This window comes from Macrobrachium nipponense, chromosome 48 (genome assembly GCF_015104395.2).
Source record: "Macrobrachium nipponense isolate FS-2020 chromosome 48, ASM1510439v2, whole genome shotgun sequence".
Taxonomy (NCBI): domain Eukaryota; kingdom Metazoa; phylum Arthropoda; class Malacostraca; order Decapoda; family Palaemonidae; genus Macrobrachium; species Macrobrachium nipponense.
The window spans coordinates 16,724,847-16,739,846 of record NC_087223.1 but is presented as its reverse complement, the minus strand read 5'-3'; positions in this window follow the sequence as shown (position 1 = coordinate 16,739,846).

The following is a 15,000-nucleotide window of genomic DNA, read 5'->3' as shown; positions in this document are numbered from 1 at the left end:
TAAGGTATGTTAAAATACGAATGTTAAAAGAATATTAGATAATTGGATAATGCTTAAAAATTGTTTGTATTTTTGTTTATTAGATTTTTATAAAATGACTAAAGTACGAATCAGTATTTTTCAGGAAAGATAATATGGATTATGTGTGAAAATCATTATTAGAAAGAGGAACAGAAGAGAACAAAGATGCAAAACAATTGAAGGGATTGTTATTCACCATCTCTCACACTCACCATTATCACCATCCGAATCCATTCTTTAAAAATTAGAGAGAAAAAAGATGAAATTGGACGAAAATATAATGAAGACATCCATCCGGGAACCTCAGAGTCCCAGAGTCCATTTACTTACCGGGGAAGAATGCCATCTGTCCTGGCTCTCTCTCTCTCTCTCTCTCTCTCTCTCTCTCTCACACACACCACACACACACACACACAGCTGCAATGGACATGTGGTTCCTTCTGGATCTCCCACGAAAATGAAGTATTCTGGAACAATCTGTTCTTGGGGAGTTCCTGATGGCTAGAAAGGTGCTTAATTATTCTCGACTCATCAAGGTTTTATATATATATCATATATATATTATCTATATATATATATATATATATAATATATATATATATATATATATATATATATGCTTAAAAATACAGTAGATACACGTGACTTCATTAAATATGCGAATACCACAGGAAAATGATAGGCAGAAATCCAAGCGCTTTCGTCTTTACTAAGACAGTGTCAAGGAACGAATGAAATGAAATACAGTTTTAAAAGAAAGTTATCAGGTAAACAGAAAGATCAAGAATAGCAGATGGTTAATAATTGTTAAAAGGGTAATAATCAAAATAGAGATAATATTTTAGGATTATCGGATATCACACGGTCATTTTAAACAGATTTAACCCTTACAGAAACTGCAAACGTATCCATATAGTCCAAAACATGTAAACACTGAATATATTAATTTTGTTGCTGATATTTATCTGCATTTTTTTTCATTATGAAGGCATCAAGAGTAAATAAACAAGACTTAAATTGAGAACATTTCCATTATTTGACTTGATGAAAACAAGATTCAATGATATTCCTTTTAACTGTGTCATTACTGGGATTAAGGCTCTTCTTGACTCCAGTTAATAGGATGATCTAAATCTCTCATATGTAGGAATAATGCATTCGATATTTGCCTAGTTCTCAGAGAATATTGATGTTGCTTGAGACGTTTTTGAGAGATTTACAGGTCTGTCCGTAATAGACTTTATCACACTTTTTGCAAGGAATATCATATATGCAGCCAGGAATGATCTTTAAGAGAATTTTTTATTTCTAAACTCTTGACATTAACACTGCTGAAAACACATTTATGTTAAAAAGCTTTAAAAATTCCAGGAATATCTAAAAACCTTTCATCATATGTTAATTTTAGAATGTTTATGCTTACTAATTCAAGTCTGTCATTAGTTAAATAAATGTTTTTCTAGCACTTTTTCATGCCACGTCGATAAAAGTCCTTGGGTATTTAAGTTCAAGGCAACAATATCATAAATAACTGGTTCCATGCAACCAACCAACCAATATCATAAATAGTTTTAATCTCATCGTCAATAACAGAGAATTTAACATTTTGATGGTGATTGGATAGTAATGAACAAAAGAGGCAATGTTAGTGGATTTTTAAAAGAAGACTGAAAAGGGATGGGAAATTTCTATCATTTCTATTTCTATGGACAGTTACATCAAGAAAATTCAGATTACAATTTCTTTCTTCCTCTACAGTACAATTTTTTATAGCAGGGACTAAATTATTGAGATTATTAAGGAATTCCTGGAGATTTTCGTGAACTGGCCAAATACCAAATACAGAAAATATCATCCACATACCTAAACCATATACGTTTTGGGGCAAAATTCTAGGTAAGTGTTTTTGTCTCAAAAATTCCATGTAACTATTGGTAAGGAAAGGAGATAAGCGATTACCCATAGCCATGCCAAAACTTTTGTAAAAAAAATTCCCATTACCCCCATTAAAACAAAATTTTGCTTTAATTAATAGGGAATTTTGCGTATATATACATATATATATATATATATATATATATATATATTTTATATATATATATATTTATATATATATATATATATATATATATATATATATATATATATATATATATATATTATAATTAACTTTAAACTGTTACATGGTCCAAATGCATCAATTATGGCTTGTGTTTATTTGTGTTGATTATGTTTAATGTTATATGTTAACTTGAATAGAATTAAATTTTCGTTTTTTATGTATAATTAGACATACATAAGTATATATATATATATATATATATATATATATATATATATATATATATATATATATATATATATAGATATATATATATATATATATATATATATATATATATATATATATATATATATATATATATATATATATATATATATATATATATATATATATATATATATATCTATATATATATTCATCTCTATCCACATTTAAACCATTTACCATTCATAAAAAAATAATCAAGTTATATATTGACCCCACCCTGACAATTGAAGACGCCAAGCCAATATTCCATTTCCTTACCATTTCCCCATTGACCTAAGGGTCATATTCCACAGCACCCCCCCCCCCCCCCACCCACTTGACCCCAGTCAGGTGAAAAAGAGGTTAAGGTTGAAGACCAAATGGATCTCTTTCTCTCTCTCTCTCTCTGAATCTGTATATGCATTTATTTATATATTTCTGCACCTTACCATCCTATAGATTACAAGCTTCTCCCATCTTGCAGAAATGGTAAAATCCTGTCTTGCCAGATGGCTAAAGGAGAGAGAGAGAGAGAGAGAGAGAGACGAGAGAGAGAGAGAGAGAGAGAGAGAGAGAGAGCTACTACTATGCTACGACACGGCTCTTCCTCCACTCGAGTTAACACTTAAAAACGAGCTCTTTCTACAAAATGGAAAGTTCATTCGACTTTGTTTGTTATCATTTTTATTTTATTTCTTCTCAGTGTGATGTTCATTTCTTTTAATTTTTGTAATGTTTTTATTTATTTATTAATTTTTTTTTTTTTAGGGGGGGGGGGTTTGTGTGTTCTGTGTCGTCTGTCCAGTCATTTTTTTTTATTGCTTTTTGCGTCTATTCTTTGTTTATTTGTTACTTTTTGTTTACGTTCGTTGGCTGGTTTGAATACTCTGTTGATTTGTTTGTTTTGGTTTCCATTATTGTTTGTAATCATATATATATATATATATATATATATATATCTATATATATATATATATATATATATATATATATATATATATATATATTATATATATACACAAACACACCTTGATTAAATATCTGGAAAAAGACCACATGAATTACACCAGGAGCTGTATAATAATCTATACCATTCACACTGTCAACAGCATCTTGGGACTAAGTGGTAGTTGATTATCTTTACATAAATGGATGTCTGGAAATATATTTGCATGATATATTTATCAGACTGATGATTTAACGTAGGAGGATCGTTTAGTATCTTTAAGGCAAAATATATTTAGATCAGAGAGAGAGAGAGAGAGAGAGAGAGAGAGAGAGAGAGGAGAGAGAAGAGAGAGAGAGAGAGAGATCCCAGCATTGTTAAGTTTAAGGAGAGGAAAAATATATTTTTGGGGTTAAGGACAGTAAAAACATTCTCTTAATATGTTTATTTAAGGACATTTTGCCATAATGAACAAAGGTACTTTTTGTACTGAAGATCGAAAGACAATTTATTGGAATGTGGGAGGGAAGCTATTTTATGCTTAAGATAAGACATAATTATTAGAAAGTGGCACTGAAAGACATATATTGCTTGAGATTGTGGTTAAGATTCGAATGAAATAGAAAAAAAACATTTGACTGACTTAAGAGCGATAAGAACAGATTATTATTGCTTGCAAGATTTGAACCAAGCAGGTGCAATACGAGAATTAAAATGTCTTATACCTCAGCAACAAACTCCTCCAAGAAAGGAAGTATGAATTCTATACAGAACTCCTCACTGTTTTGAGATGAAATGCAAACTAACTCGAGAAATATTTTTTTGTGGGAAATTGCAATTTATAAGTTTCGTGTTGCAGATAATTTTTATATGAAAGGTAAAAGTCTATTAATGTTTTCTTAAAAAAGAATTTGAATTCGTAAAAACTGATAGACTATAAACCAAGAAACGAAATAGATTTAAAGGTTGAACTAATGGAGTCGTTTGATATAAATTTATTAGTGAAGGGTGGTGTACTACAAGGGGATATTTTGTCACCTTTACTGTTTGTCCCTGATATAGATTTTATTATGTCTAAAAAGTTGTTGGAGATGGAAAAGTACTTTTATATTGTAGTAGATAGGCAAACCCTATGCCCATTTCTTTTGCCCACACCAGAGGATGATGAGAGACTACGTGAGGAGAACTGAAAGTAGTGGAGAGATTCCCAATGATGGATATTAATAGCTCCTTTAAATAAAGGAAGGAACAGTTACTGAGAAAAACCTCTCTCTCTCCTCTCTCTCTCTCATAATCTATTACCCGAAGGAAAACGAAGCACGCTACGCTTAAAGTTCCCAGAAACATAATCCAGGACGGTCTAAAGATTCCAAGATTCTTAGGGCACTGATTAATACGTGAGTAATTACATTCTCTGGACGCATCTGGCATCCGAAACTTTCCCGCCACAGGGCACCTGGTGTTAACTCTCTCTCTCTCTCTCTCTCCCCTCCCTAATGTATTACAAGGAGGGAAAGATAGCACTCATAAACTGCCTAAAATGTTGTCGGGGTTGGTGCAAGGAGCCCGAAATAATAAGGACGCAGATTAATATGCGTCACTAATTACATTCTCCGGCAGCATCTGGCATCGTCCCGGGGATGGATGGTTGCCGTCGAGCGCCATCTGGTGTACGCGTATGAAACGAGAGCTGTTACAAAGACGACCTAGGAAATCATGGTGGTTTAGGATAGGGATCTATGATAAAGGTTGATGAATGTGTGTGTGTATATATATATATATTCTTGTTGCAGCCCTTGGCACCCTATGATTAGTGTGGACATGTTACTGTGTTTCTCTCTCTCTCTCTCTCTCTCTCTCTCTCTCTCCTTCCACACCACGTCCAACAAATCACTGGGCCCCGTCTCATTCCCTGTTGATCCCCCACCCCATAAAACCTGCGACCAGGAGTCCAAAAACGGCCCATTTCCGCCTCGTAAACAAAAACAGCCATCGATTCTGATGTGGTCTTATTTCGCCCACTCCTTTTGATAACTCTGGAGTCTCTTGGGCTGCCGTGTGTCTTATTGTGACCCGGTGCTTCTCTTATCAGGTTCTTGTGATGAGGTCGTTGTTTTTTGTGAGTTTGTGTGGAGCGAGATATTTTTTTTTATTTGTTTGCCGTTTTGGATTCAATCTGCCCTTGATCGGCAGTATAAGATGGTGTCCATATTTTGCAAGGAGTTACAAGGATTAGGATGTCCTCAAAAACTTGTTAGTCCTTCCAAAGAGGAGGACATCGTGCGCTCACTTATCTGTAGGAGCAGGTGTTTTACTGTTCATTCACAGTGTCCTCCTAATGATTCTGTCTAGCTTTCTTTAAAACTCTTCCACATGTTGCTGTTTACAACTTCTGGTGCCGGAGAGAGAGAGAGAGAGAGAGAGAGAGCGAGCCTAGATGAAATAGAGCAAATGTTGATTATTACCGCCACCTTTCATTTGTATAAGCAAATTATCGGCAGTAGTAGTAGTAATTGACGTGATTTGCCTTTGGACCGGCCCCTACCAACCCAGTCAGTAGTAGTAGCAGTTGGTGGTATTTGCCTTTGGACCGGCTCCTATCAATCATTGCAGGACTAGGATTAATAGTAACCTTTGAAACGACTCCTATGATTATAGTGATAATAACTCCTAGATAAGTCTTTAGAACGGCTCTCACTAATCCTAATGGTCATAATATTAGTCGCAGAATCCTAGATTCGCCTTTGGATCGGCTGCCATCTTGTGCTCGAGCATCAGCTGACCTCTGGCTTCAGCAGACGTCGGATCAAATTGAAGACGCCGTTTCCTGCAGGACTTTTCCTTTCCTGAACGCGCCTTTATCTCTCTGGGGAATTTACTCTACTACTTCGTGTGGTTTTCTGAGACGACGAGAGAGAGAGAGAGAGGGAGAGAGATGGCCGTTTGGAAATCAAGACTTCCAAGTAATGAGAAAGAGGGAGATGCAGGAGGCAGGGAACTGGTCTCAAATCTGACTTGGGACGTTGTGCCCGCCCTTAATTAAGACGGTCTCAAGTCTCAATTGGGATGTCGTGGTCTTGGGACGGTCTCAAGTCCGACTTAAGCTAATGTCAAGTCTGACTTGTTGAAATGACAGATTATACACAGTGTTTAATCTGTCATTCCATTTTTCAAGTCAACGAGAGATTGAGTTTCTTTTAAGAAGCTCACAACAAAGTCAAATATCTCTCTCTCTCTCTCTCTCTCTCTCTCTCTCTCTCTCTCTCTCTCTCTCTCTCTCTCTCTCTCTCTTCCTATTTTCGATATTTCAAAGCAATAGATTTACAAAAACTGTCCATTCGGTTATGGATAATATCCATAAATTCGAGGTATTTCTGCCTCAATTTTCGACTCAAGATTACATTTTGAAATACATTACAGTTCTCGGGAAAGGCAAGTGTAAAAATAACCTAGAACTGTATTTTTGTAATACTTGAGGGATTAGGTGGATCCTGCTATAAGCTTCTTCTATCACAAAATAGCTGTTTAGTTTCAGTTTCTAAACAGCTGTTTAGTATAATACAATATGAAAGATAACTAAAACGGCTGTTTAGTACATATTTCAACAAATAACTAAACAGCTCTTTAGGTTTCAGTTTTGTAAACACCTGTTTAGCATATAATATAAAAATGGTCAACCATTATATGGTCCCAAGTCAGACTTGAGACTACCCCAAGCCCAAGACATCCAGGCCAGACTTGAAATATAAAAAACCTCAAGGTTGAAAATATATTTACAAAAAGATACATTGAATGTATTTACAGACTGGCAGTTGACAGACATGAATGAGAATTATATTTACAAACGTAATTCGTCAACAATAGAGGGCGTTTCTATTATGATCTCTCGGGGGATTATGTTCAAAATTTAAAAAGGATATTACGAGGGATATTAAGAGTTGCATTGACGTAATCCTGCCGTTATAGACGCTTATCCGCTCTGATAATCTTTTAACAAATTTGTTGAATAATTGTAGAAAGGGGAACATGAATTATTTTTACTTAAATTCGTCCCCAAGAAGGGTACGATTTTCATTTGTTTTGCTTGTTTATTTGTTTTGGAAGATTGTACAAAAATCTATGCATACCAGACGTGGACATCGTTCTTGACAACAAATGATTCAATTTTGGCAGAGATATGAATGTAATTATGCGTATAAGTGACTTTTTTTTTTTTTTTTGTGGGGGGGGGGGGGGTTGGTTGGTGCTAAATCTCGGTAACCAAAATCAATAATCAGTCCTGAATCACACTTCAAATTTGCTTAACCCCTTAAGGGCAAGTAAGTGAAGTAGATCAGTGACTAAGACTTCAAATTAGAAGTGGAGGTCTGCAAATTAAAAGTAAGTATGGCATATAAGTGAATACTTTAAATTAAAAGTTGAAGCTAGCTGATAGTGAATACTTTAAATTAGAAGTTAAAGTATAGCAAATATGAGTGAATATTTTAAATTAGAAGTTTAAAGTAAGTGAATACTTTAATTTAGAAGTTAAAGTATAACAGATATGAGTGAATACATTAAATTAGAAGTCGAACATAGCAAAATGGAAGTTGGCCAAACTCCCCCAATAGTGAAATACAATTCCTCATTTCACAAAAACAAAAATAAATTAGAAAAAAAATAAATTTAATAAAACAATTCCCAGGGTAAAAGCAACTCGAGAGGACTGACCGCACATGAATAGGCGTTGTTGAATCAGCTTGCAACTGCAGACTCGGTAAATAAGGGAAGGAATTAGCAGAGGTGATAACAATGGGTAGATGAAGAAGAGTAGGAAGTTTGAATGAGAGTGGAAATCAACTGGCGATGCCAATTGGAGAGGTGGACAATGGCGCCGGTTTCTGAATGAAATTGGGGAATGAGGTGAAACTTGATATTCTCAGTGTAATATATATATGAGAGAGAGAGAGAGAGAGAGAGAGAGAGAGAGAGAGAGAGAGAGGAGAGAGAGTCCCTTATGAATGGTTTCGCCCGGCAAGCGTTCAGATTTATTGCTGAAAGGATGTTCATCGAGTACTGAACTTTCTTCTCTCTCTCTCTCTCTCTTCTCTCTCTCTCTCTCTCTCTCTCTCTCTATCTAATTCATTTAAGATGAAAGGTACTAAGGATCTAGAACTGTCATTAAAAAGAGATATTCTCTCTCTCTCGCTATCTCTCTCTAATCGAAGATATATTGAGAATATAGGAACTGTCATTAGAAAGATATTCTCTCTCTCTCTCTCTCTCTCTCTCTCTCTCTCTCTCATCTCTCTCTCTCTCTCTCTCTCTCTGCAATTCGAGGCGGGCTGAACGAAGTAGTGTAACAATACCATTTAGGTGGTGCTTGTGGACTAAAGAGTAAGTCAATAAAAAATGGATGAAAAAAATAAATAAATGAATGAATGAATAAATGAAATAGGATTGGAAAGTCATTCAACAATGTCTGTGTATTTTCTCTAATGAAATATTTACCTACTATATTGACCTCCCAGACATGTGGGGGGGGGGACTGAATTTAGAGCATTTACTGATTCTAGGATGAAGTTGCTACCTCAGGCATATAATGACTTCGGAACTCTATCCCTGCTACCGTGTTCCTTACGTTAGAACCCCTTGTATACTTCGGATCTGGACTAGTGAGGGATATGGTGTTGCCCTAGACAATGTAGGAACGTGGCTTAGTAGCCCTCATGTGAGTTCCAGGTCTGATTGAAGGTGGGAGTAAATATTTTTTACGTATGAACCCGCCTTGAGAGAGGCTCGATACGTAAACAGAAATAATTGAGGGAGAACAAGATGAAATTATTTGAACTTACCGTAAAATCTGATTTTATAGTGAATATTTAATCTACAGCAAACAGGTCGCCAGAAACTCAGCTAAATACTTTACAGCTATTTATTTACAAAAGGCCCGTACTGGCCTGGAGAAAAGTAAATGCAGGGCGTCCACACGTTGGGACTTATAATCTCTCACAAATGGATAATAGCTGGCTCAAAATGGAATTCATACAAGCTGGTTTCATAAACTTGGGTAATGAACACTTGCGGGCAGAGAGAGGGACACGTGATCAGGGAATCTGGAAAAAGAATCCCAAATTAAACAAGATAAAAGAAAAAAGGAATGTTATTGCCCAATTTTCAATTGTTTCGTTCTCTAACACTGGGGTGAAGGAACTTTTAATGTTTCACTAGGTATGCAATGACTTATTTGTCTGGGACGATCACACAAGGGGAAGCATGCGGCCATGAGGCAGTGAGAGGGAACAAAAGGATGAGTTCTTTTGGTTTGGAAATTGAATGGGGAAAATGAGGATCAGATAAAAATAGGGATGGTAAGGGACTGGCAAATATGCTGTTTTCACAAGACTGTACCTGGAGGCCATGTTCAGTGGATCTTTGTAGAAAACTTGTGGCCTGGCTTTGTCTTAGGCCTGGGTCGTTTTGGCGCGCCACTAACCCCATGGATAGGCCTAATGGGAGGCAGGTGGTCGGACGTCCGTCCGAGGTCAACACGTCTGGAGACGACTGGGGCAGATGCAGGTCGTTGTGCCTGGGTGTTGGGGTCGACTTAACCCCCCACGAGCAGGGCAAAATCCTGGAAACAGAACATACAGCCAGCAGAGGGTTCACAGGAAAAAAGAGCTTAAGATATAGGTCTAAGAAGTACCAGCCTGCCTACATCCTTCCCCTTCGAGATACGTTCCTAAAGCTGACAAAAGACTATATTCCCCCAACTTAGGAACTCCCTACCTCTGGCTGGCGGGTTTTTGGTTTCCCGCGTTTACTAACAATCAGCTGATATTTGGAGGAAATGGCTGCCGTTTTGCCAAATCAAACTAATTAATTAATTGCTGGGTAGACGAAGCGATCTATAAACGTCACAATATATAATTAATACACCTTCCATATCAAAATATAAGTCGTACGAGCATCTATGGGTCACAATGAGACCCGAGACCAGAGAGTGAGGATCATTTCTCGCGTTTCCAGCGAAATAAACCCCGTTAGTTAATTAGTCTTTCACTTCCAACGAATCAGACTCGAATCCAAGCACCATTTTTAGTTCCAGATTTTCGAATTTCCAGGGCTGGAAAAGTGCACCAATTAGGAAAAGAATTCATCTGGAAGTGGCATCAATTCGGGAGGACCACTTTGGTCTCGAGTAATTCAAAGACTAATGCTTAAGTGGAAAAGACTAATGCTTAAATAACTAAGGCTCCTGATCAAGTAACAAAGACTCCTGCATTTAATTATGTTCTCTGTAACTGAGATGAATTTATACCATCTCTAATTCTTGGAGCATTTTGTTAACATTGCAGAGTTAATGTGGAAAGGTTCAGGAAGTATTGGGAGAAGATTTATCCGATTAGGTCTTGATTTAATTAAGCAATGCCTAATGAGAGTTTTTTGTTATCTACATAGTTTATAGCATTTCAGAGATATATAAGATAGATAGATGTGGGTCTTTTAACTGCAATAGCCACAATAACCTTTCAAATTCCCGAGTTTCACTTATCTGTCAAAAAAGGTGATCAGTAGATTTTTATATATACGTTTGTGTGTTTGTGTAGTTTATTCTTAATTGATTTATGCAAAAAAAACATAACCCAAAAGTCTTTCAAAGAGAAAGACACCTCCCACCCAAAGCGTCCAGATTATTAAGCCCCCATTACGCAATTCTACCTTTAAAACACCCAAACAAAATCTAAAACCCAACAGATAAATAAATTGACCTTCTCTTCAATGGAATCAGGTCCCTTAAAGCTTCCCCCTCTTTATCCTGAACTACAGACGAGACACTCTCAGTTCCTCTCTCTCTCTCTCTCTCTCTCTCTCTCTCTCTCTCTCTCTCCCTTTCAGCTGGGTCCTTTTCCATCCTTCCACCCCCTTTTCAATTTGCATTTATATTAAACCCTCCTTCTTCGTTCTGTGCTCAAAGGTATTTAACTCTGTGCATCGCTCTGCAGAAGGGGACGAATGCTAATAGTGTTTTTGAACAGTCGTCGAGTCTGGTGAAGATTGTGGTGTCCTGTGCCTCTTTTAAGTTTATATATATATATATATATATAATATATATATATATATATATATATATATATATATATATATATATTATCATAAATATTCTTCGTACACAATTTTGTTTTATGTAGGACCTCATATAGCTTAATGTTGTTTTATTCAGTTTTCCCGTGTTTATTATTGTTATATTATTATTATTAACTATCAGTGATCAGCCTCATAAGCACATTCCTGTGTTGACTTTCTAATTATACCTCAAAGTAACATTACAAGCAATTCAGGTAATGCAGAGTAAACAAAAAAGGTTTCCGAATGCACTAAGCATGTGAGTCACAAACAGCAAACAACAGAAGCCATTAACGGAGGCTGATACCAGAACGAAAACGGCTAATGAGGTTCCTCAAGGTTGTCTGCTGCGACCTACTGTGTTTTGTCTGTGGTCCGAGATCTGTCTGAATGATTTCAGAGTTGCCTTGGAATGGCCAAGGCCAATTGCTAAGACCTGTGAGGTTATTTTAGCGCTGAAAGGGAGCTCGAGAGTTAAAAGGTTTGAGAGGTGTAACATGGAGGAAAACTTCACAGTTGATCTGTGAAGCAATTGTTAGAATATGACCGGAGGTATAGTAAAAGGAATGAAAGTGAATGCTGCTAGGGGCCGAAGGACGCTGCAAAGAAATTTACGTAATGCCTACAGTGCAACCGCTTGAGGTTTTCTGACGGCAGTGCCCCTCCTATGGGGGACAGTTGCCTAGGCAAAAGAGACAAGAAACATTCATAGTCAGATTCTTACAGTTGTAAATATAACTGCTTTCACTCATGAACTCTCAAGTTTTGTTTAAATATTTGGATTAATTTTTCTATTGAAAGCCTTAATATCTGAAATGGAAATAAGATACTGCACAATGGTATTTATACGCATCTCACAATATGAACGTTATGTGTAGTCAGCTGTTGGAAAGGTTACCACCTCACACCGATTTCTTCATCAGTAGCATCAAGGAAAGCCATGACTGTCAGCTCTTGGGAAGGTTCCCACTGCTGATTGTCACTCCCCACAGTCACATAACTTCCACTCATCAAAGCTGGAGTTGCAATAGGCTTTATGAGCTTGTTAGCAGAAGCCAAGGGTCACAGTGGCCCTGGCCTAAAATCCCACGACGGAATAAGTAAATACGCACTAAGTTTCCATTCCTTGAACGAAGTGGTAAACACGAAGGCGTCCCTCTCGTAATGGCGCTCTTGCTCTCTGAGTGTTTGTTCTGTCTAGACTTTAATTAAGATCAACAACAGCTTTTAACGCTGCCTCTTGCATAGTAATGTTTCTCGGTTAAGTAGGGTTAATTCGGTTGTTTTCAGCGACTTTGTAAACTGAAGTTGTCAGTTAAGATATCCTTGAGTGGGCATTGTATATTATATATGTGATATATGTAATTGTAATAGCCACAATGTCCTCTAACTTCTCAAAGTTTTTTATTTTATTTTTATTTAGGAGTTCCGAGGTGTGTTCTTATTCCAGGAACTCATCGAACGTACATACATACACATACATATACCTATACATACAGCGCAAATTCATTCCAAGACCTCCTCGACTGAAGAAGCCCCTTCTCCGACAACGGGCGAACCCAGATAGTAACTAATTATGCCACTTGACATCTTCCCGTGTCCTGAATCCCCACGATACCTGCCAACTTGGAGTTGAGTTTGGGAGACGAGGAAATTGTTTATGGTTGGGAAGAAGGACGATGATTCTCGCTCTTGCCGCTGAGATTGGGTCTCGGGCCTCATTGTGACCCATAGTAGTAGGTCTCGCAGGATCAGTTTGGATGCTGAATGTGGGGAGGAATGTTGTTTGTTATTATTGTTGTGTTGTTGTTATTGACTCAGATAAGGATGCTCAGATAAGGGTTGTTTTAGATCCTGCAAGTGAGGAGCGCTTTGTGTTATTATTATTGGTTTTATTGAAAATAATGGTTTTTAGCCATTATTTTCATCAAAGCCTGTATTAATGAAGGTCTTCTTCCATATTATTATTATTATTATTATTATTATTATTATTATTATCTCATAGTAGCATGAGACAAAAAATGAGGAGGAAACCCAATATATATATATATATATATATATATATATATATATATATATATATATATATATATATATATATATATATATATATATATATATATATTATATATATATATATATATATATATAATATATAATATATATATATATATATATATATATATATAATATATATATATATATATATATAATATATAGATATATATATTATATATATATATATATATATGACAAGACCTCTTCTCTCTCTCCCCTGTTGTTTGTGCAAGCACAACGCATATCCCTGCAAGCATTCACAAGCAGAAACAAACACTGCTTCTCTCTACCCACTTTCGCTCATTTCTAAGTCATCGAACGTCTGTCTGCCTGCATAACGCCCCAACGACAGACAGACAGGACAGAAAACAAAGAAACGTATTTGCACGTCTGCAGGTTTGCCGAAGCCTAAAACAAAAGAAATTCAGGTTTCGCTGGAAAGAGGAGGAGTGAAAGCAATTGGGAATTCTTGCAAACAATTACAGTTTGCAACAATGGGCCTTCGTTCGTTTGCTTGTAAGGGTTGGGATTAGGAGGGAGTTAAGGGGGGTTAGGGTTGGGGATGCTGGAATGGCGTCGATTTGGAATAATAATAATGATTATAATAAAAATAATATTAATAATAATAATAATAATAATAATAATAATAATAATACAGATTGGATTAACAAAGCCAGCCTTTCACATTTCTAGAATATATATGTAGTTCGTTTCGCTTTTGCGAAAGACTGGTTGTCTCTTCTTACGACTGTCATTCGTAAGCATTCTGGTTCCTTCTTTTCTCCTCTCCTATGTGGTATCTTGAGAGTGGTTCTTCTTAGAATAAAGGAGATGATCAAACGGATAAGTTGATAACAGTAGAACAACTTTATATCTGAACTCCATAACAAGAGAGACAGTTCGGTCGTGAGACCGTTCCGTTTATCGCTAGAAATGAACTGAAGTATTAGAGCATCACGTTGATAGCGATAAATTAGCTATCTCAGCGATTCACATAAAAAAACATACGTAGTCCGCCGGCTCGGAAGTTACAAGTTTCCGTCGCAGGTTACAGGTCAACCGCTTCCCATGGAAGGTGTTATGAATAGTTGACAAGATACAAATCGATGACATTTTCAAACAAACTTAAACCAGGCTACTGCAGGCATTGCATAGCGTGATCTAGATTTGTCTTGGTCACGTAGGACCCTCCTAATTCGCCAATGACCCCACAGGTCATGGATTCTGTTTACAGATATATATAATTATCTGTTCAAATAATGTTATTTATTACTATATGCATTGCTAATGAAAGGTTGCAATAAAATTTAAAATTTCACCCTTGTGGAGTTGAATCTCCTCCGAGGAAGGAGATAGCAGATTCTGATGAGCTAAGGGGGGTGGGGGTGGGGGGTGGGATTCTGATCGTCTTGTATTGATTAGGATACAGCCAAGATAGTGAGCTGTTTGGTCTGTCGTATGGCAAGAGGTTAATTTGTTGGCTGTATGGCAGGAGGTGCTATTCTGTTCCGTACAAGTTTCAAACGAACTTAGTAAATTATACAGGTCTGTTTGTTAC